Below are 6,877 nucleotides of genomic sequence, written 5' to 3'. Positions count from 1 at the left end.
CGAAGAAATACTCTCCTTCTCATCAGAGGGTAGGAATTAGCAAAATGCGGTATAGGATTTTGCATGCAGAAGTATTTGATGAAACAACAAATAAGTTAAAGATCTTACTTGAAAACAAAATAAGTTAAGCAGAGGGGATATGGTAAAGAAAAAGGTGATTACACATGAATATTCTGGTGGAAGATAAAAAAAATCCAGTGACGGTAAAATCCAAATGTAAAACTTCAAGAAAGTTAAAAGAATTTCCATTTGTACAAGTAAAATCCAAGGAAATCCCGTAATTGGAAGAAGATGGTCCGTAATAATCCGTAGGCAGAAATCCATGGAATAATTCACAAAAATGTGTACAAGGAAAAAAATAGTGTTTCCTTTTCAGATTAAATATGTTTTTAACTCATTTCAAAGTGTTTTTTAGCATATTTTATCAACTGTTTGCTCATATATATATATATATATATATATATATATATATATATATATATATATATATATATATAACACACACACAATATATATATATATTGTGTGTGTGTTTAGGCTGCATTTTTTCATCAAACAAACGTTGTTGAAGACAACAGAGAGCTTTCGTTTGATTAGACCTTTTTTATTTACATTAGGCAGCATTCTTTTTTTTAGGCATACTTCATTTAATAATATAGACAATTTGTGTCCACTGATGCTAATTTTGATCCTTTCCATCTTCCGGATTAATTTCTTTGCTTCTGGCAAGAATTGGCTGATGTAATCACCATATTTACTGTAGGCCCAAGTACTTTCGATTCTGCCTGGATTAATATTCAGGTATAATTAACCAAACTGCTTCTGGAACAATTTTTTGTTGTTGTTGTTAGTTATTATCAATTATGTCAATTATATGAATATTTTAATGTTATTTCATTGGTTAATATTGAACTTTAGTTATTTTAGTATTTTCACAGGCAAGTTAGGACGTTAGTATCATTATTATTAAAATTTATTTTATTAATATTTGGTTGTTTTTTTGGGGGGGACCAATTAATAATGCTTCTAATATTTTTAGTTTACGGTTATCGTCAGTGTGTTCAAACATAATTAATGTATATATTACAAAGTAATATTAAATAGTGTAGTTTTTACGTTTGCAAAAATATGTGACGTATTACGTGTATTTTTACAGTAATCAAAAAATTTTTTTTTTAATCTCTAGGAAAATATTTTGATATTTTAAAAGAATCGGAATCGGAATCTGTGATTCTATAGAAATCGAGAAATTTTAAAACAAAATCGGTTATTGTATCGGAATCGGGAAAATTATTGGAATCGTCCCATCACTTATATAAATATAGTCGGATATATGCTAGAAGCAAACAACAACAACAACAAAAAAGGCATTCTGTTTATTAACGATCACTTACATCTGCACAGTGTGACTAGTCGTAAATTCTTTGCAATATACATCTGCACAGTGTGACTAGTCGTAAATTCTTTGCAAGATACATCTTTACAGTGTGACTAGTCGTAAATTCTTTGCAAGATACATCTGTACAGTGTGACTAGTCGTAAATTCTTTGCAAGATACATCTGTACAGTGTGACTAGTCGTAAATTCTTTGCAAGATACATCTGTACAGTGTGACCCGTCGTAAATTCTTTGCAAGATACATCTGTACAGTGTGACCCGTCGTAAATTCTTTCCAAGATACATCTGTACAGTGTGACTAGTCGTAAATTCTTTGCAAGATACATCTGTACAGTGTGACTAGTCGTAAATTCTTTGCAAGATACATCTGTACAGTGTGACTAGTCGTAAATTCTTTGCAAGATACATCTGTACAGTGTGACTAGTCGTAAATTCTTTGCAAGAAACATCTGTATAGTGTGACTAGTCGTAAATTCTTTGCAAGATACATCTGTACAGTGTGAATAGTCATAAATTCTTTGCAAGATACATCTGTACAGTGTGACTAGTCGTAAATTCTTTGCAAGATACATCTGTACAGTGTGACTAGTCGTAAATTCTTTGCAAGATACATCTGTACAGTGTGACCCGTCGTAAATTCTTTGCAAGATACATCTGTACAGTGTGACTAGTCGTAAATTCTTTGCAAGATACATCTGTACAGTGTGACTAGTTGTAAATTCTTTGCAAGATACATCTGTACAGTGTGACCCGTCGTAAATTCTTTGCAAGATACATCTATACAATCAAAATAATATTTCAGGACTGAAAAGCAATTTTGGGTTGTCCATAACAAATAAATATGACAAACAATTTTAGACGGATTTGACGATGTAATAATGTTTTGTGAAATTACGCTTATAAGTATAAGGTATATCATGCTTTGCCAATGGCAAATTGAATCTTTTTTAAACACAACCAAAAAAAAAGCTCGGGTATCAAATAATTGCAGAATATTGTTAAATATTGTGCAATATTTTTTATATAATAGAGGTAGTTACTTAAATTGCTGCCCACATCAGCAATATTTGGCACAAGGCCGGGAAAGTGGGGACCTAAAGCAGGGGCACTCCTGCAATCGCAAAAATTATCTGAATAACCCCGTCAGCATTCACCGGTCGGGGCGCCTCAGGCAGCAAGCAATAAACTTGCCCCACCGGAAAGCTCGGTGGCAATGCCTGGGAGGGTGGAACTCCTGGGTATTACCCAGGCGGTGTACCTCAGTCCCGGCTCCTCACCTGTCGGGCTGAGTGTCAAGAACGAATCCTTGGCGAGTACTCTACCCTGTCTCCCTGCAGCCGAAGTCGCTAGGAGACCATCCCCAGTTATAATGAGGTATAATCTCTGGAAGTTGGAAGATTTTACTTATAGATACTGGCGATAGGAACTGGCCAATAAAATTGAGCCACGTTCTGCTAGTAACCAATCAGAAACCAGAATTGCTACATGAAAATATTGAATCTTTGAGCATTCCCGAACATAAATTTTTCGTGTAAACACGTGAAGGATCTTTTGCACTTTGCCTGCAAAATTATAAAGTCCAGGACCTGTGCAGAACAGCTACCCACTGAGAAGTCTTCATCTCGAGAACTTGTACAGGATGGCTACCTCTTCTGAAATTAAGCATGCTTTTCAATTCAAAACAAACGCGATTTCGAAAAAAACAGTATTTGATGGCGTCATATTGCTCGTCAGTCAAGTACACATTCATACAATAAATGAATTATTTGGATTCATCAGACTACTGTTATTCGCACAACATTTCGGCCGATGTAATCTCCAGCCTTCTTTTGATGTATCTTGTTGAACGTAGCAATCTTTCTGTCCAACTCAGGAATCTGTACGAGATATCGAATGAAAGTTATTTAACCCACGGTATAAACTATTATCTATGACTGGCTATAACTCTTATGTAATTCGTAATTGATTCTTAGTATCGCCTGCACTGAGGATTGAACCTTAAACCTTCAGAAAGCTGTTATGTGGAAACTGATTATTGCTTATGTTTCGGACTGTGGCGTAATAGATATAAGTGCTATGTGTTAGCAGTACTAAGTGATAGCCTTCTTACGTCGGTTGTAACGCTGTAATAATAACATTCAAGACGGTAGTTTGAATAGCCCAAATAATACAAATTATCAATTCTCATCTAAAAAAAAAATCAGAAACAGAAGGAATGAATTAGGTCGTTAACAAAAAAAACTGTAAATCTCAACGGATCTTCACAGTTGTGGACACGTTTTCGCGCGCATTGATGCAATAAGGAATCTTTTTTGTTTACGCACTCAGAACCTTTCCAAGTAGTCGTTGAAAAAAAACTTTTTCCGTTATTCAAAGTGGAAAACAGGATACCGTCTCAATAGAGAAACTAAGACCAGCATACTTACTCACCAAGCACAGCACGAAGGGGCGCTTTATGTACCTTTGTATGATCTTGAGTTGTGCGAACTATTTCCTACGCCAACCAATACACCAGCCAAACCAAACTAGCAACGAAATGATAGAGAAACGTTCGTTGGTCTGCTCATTTTAAACAATGAGAGATAACGATGGCTAAATGATTAGGAACACGGACTGACATCTTGTGTGTACCACGTTCGAATCTAGTTCATTCCACAGAAACACTTTCATTTAGAAAAGTTGGGTCTCTCCTGTAAGTACTCGATGTCTTTCTAGAAAGAATTCTAACTAGAAAGATATCAAAGAATCGAATGCTAATATTACAATAATCTGATTCATACGCAATGAATAAATAGATTTTAAACAACATATCACACATTGAAAATAATTTTTTAATATAAATATATAATCTATTCCAGGTTACCCCGGCATGTTGGAAATTGTGATTTTGTTGCCAGGCCGCATGGTGTTGCCCGGTCGTAAAATATGATTAGATTTTAATCCATGCAGATTTCATATTTATTCTTTGTGAGAAATTCCATATTCAACCGCCATGTTTCTTTCAGGCCGCCTACATGGTTTGCTAGCCGGTCTGTGATTGGTTTAAATTTGAATGTGTCAGGTGATTTTTGACTTGGCGCCCATTTTTTATTCATGCTTATTTTTCAGTCTAAGAAAAAACACGGAATGGGATAGACTCAACCCAGCGGCTCCTCTGTCGAGGGAGCCAAGATAATTTATTCATGGACACCAAACAGTCGGTGATCGAAGGACTCAACTCTAAAAACAGAGACAACCTATTTGCTGAACCTATTCAAACCAACGAGGACATTCTATTACCGTTCAGCATGATATTATTCAATTATTGGAACTTATCTTATTTCTTCATGAGTCCTATGGGACTCACTTTATGCCTGAATATAGGCGTCATCATTCCTGCCGTGTTCTCCATGTACAACACGGATCCTTCCAAAGGAACAATGAACTAACATTCCAACAAAAGGAATTCTAACTAAAGGCTCCATGCGTATGGAAGCAAATTCGGCCACCGTTTTGCAAAAGGACTTACCAGAACCAAATAACTTTCATTGCTGTTACATTGTGAATAAAATTTGAGTTTAAAGGTATGGCTTTGTTTGCGAAATTCATTTGCTTCTGCAGGGAGGAAAATTGAGCGGGTAGGAAAGAAATTTCTTACATCTTATAGAGCCAATTCTCTACCGATTGTTACATTGTACTGAATATATAGAAGTGATTTCAAACGTAAAATTAAAACATGACTTGCCAGAACTGAACCCAAAATATTTAGCACCAGTCTTAGTCGTTACCATCTGAACAAAATCCATAGACATATAAAACCTTTAAATAAAATAAGGTTGTTTAACCATAAATGCATATTTGGCGCAGGACTACAGAAGCACCTTAAGTCGACTTATGCCTGAGTCCATAAGAAATGCTGCATAGGTTTGGTTGTTTTGTTTTACAGCATATCAACCTCTTTTCGGGTTATTTAATGCCGAATTCAGTTATTTTGGAAATATTATTCATGTTGCATCCAGTTATTTTTTAGAACGTTTTTATTCTTCAAGCTCTTTGTATCTTCAATCACTAGTTTGTAGTGTTTGGTTTGTTTGTTTTATAGTGGATTTTATCGTTTTTGTTTTTGCCCTGCAGAACATGAATGAGTTTTACAATGGGAGAGGAAAAAGAGTTACAGTATTACTGTTTGGTACATTTTAAGTTAGGAAACCAGCCAGGTAGTGGGGAGGGGGATGGAAAGAGAACGGAGAAATGGAAAGAAGGAAAAGGGGGTGGGGAAAGGTGGGTTGTTTTTGGTTTTGTTTTGGGTTTTGCAGAAAATAATTCAGTTTTGCAAAAGGAAGTAGAAAAAAACAAAAGCATCAATGTTAGGTGCATTTCGTCTCAAGAAGCCAGTATCTTCAGACAAACTGATCTGGTAGCACTAGTGTATATATATATATATATATATATATATATATATATATATATATATATATATATATTTATATATATATATATATATATATATATATTACAAATAAATGAAAAAAGTCTATATTCCAAATGTAAAAAATGCTGACCATCTTACAGTTTATTCCTTTAAGTAAATTGACACACACAATTCTAACTTAAAGAAATAAACGGTAAGATGATCAACATCTTGAAATTTGAAATTTATTTTGTCATTTATTTGTTATATGCTCTGTAGTTACATCGAGCTTCATAAATGAAAGGATTTGTATGAATAAAAAGTGAAATATAATTAAATGGACATATTTCCCCAGTCCCCCCCATATATATATATATATATATATATATATATATATATATATATATATATATATATATATATATATATATATATATATATATATAACACAGAAGAAAAAGGGAAGAAACAGCAATGTAAATATATGTACAAATGCATATAAATTTAATCGTTCATTCAATTGGGAGATTACATCAATTAGAGGTACAGGATATATATGCTCTTTATACCAAGGTATTTCGAAGCCTAATGCTTCTCATCAGAAAAGGAGAGAAGGTGCTAGATGATATAATAAAAATGTGATGTCTAACAATAACTACATTGAGAACGAAAAATAATGGGGTGCAAAGGAAGAGGGTAAATAGTTTAAGTGTGGAAGGAGAAAATTGAAAACTACAGTAATTGAACTACCCACCTACCTGTACCTGTAGTGATGGGTTGAGCCGGCTCAAATGATCTTAACCGTATCTCACGTCAAAATTATCTACAGCTACCAAAAACCAAAAATGCGAGGACCGGACACGATCGTTATTTCTGCTTTTACCGTCGCGAGTCAAGTTGACAATCTTGGCGCTTCTTCCAACCAAGTTGACCATCTTGGCGCTTCTTCCAACCAAGTTGACCATCTTGGCGCTTCTTCCAACCAAGTTGACAATCTTGGCGCTTCTTCCAACCAAGTTGACCATCTTGGCGCTTCTTCCAACCAAGTTGACCATCTTGGCGCTTCTTCCAACCAAGTTGACCATCTTG

Source organism: Euprymna scolopes, chromosome 7 (genome assembly GCF_053919585.1).
Source record: "Euprymna scolopes isolate OS-2025 chromosome 7, ASM5391958v1, whole genome shotgun sequence".
Taxonomy (NCBI): Eukaryota; Metazoa; Mollusca; class Cephalopoda; order Sepiida; family Sepiolidae; genus Euprymna; species Euprymna scolopes.
Note: the sequence above shows the minus strand (reverse complement) of the source record.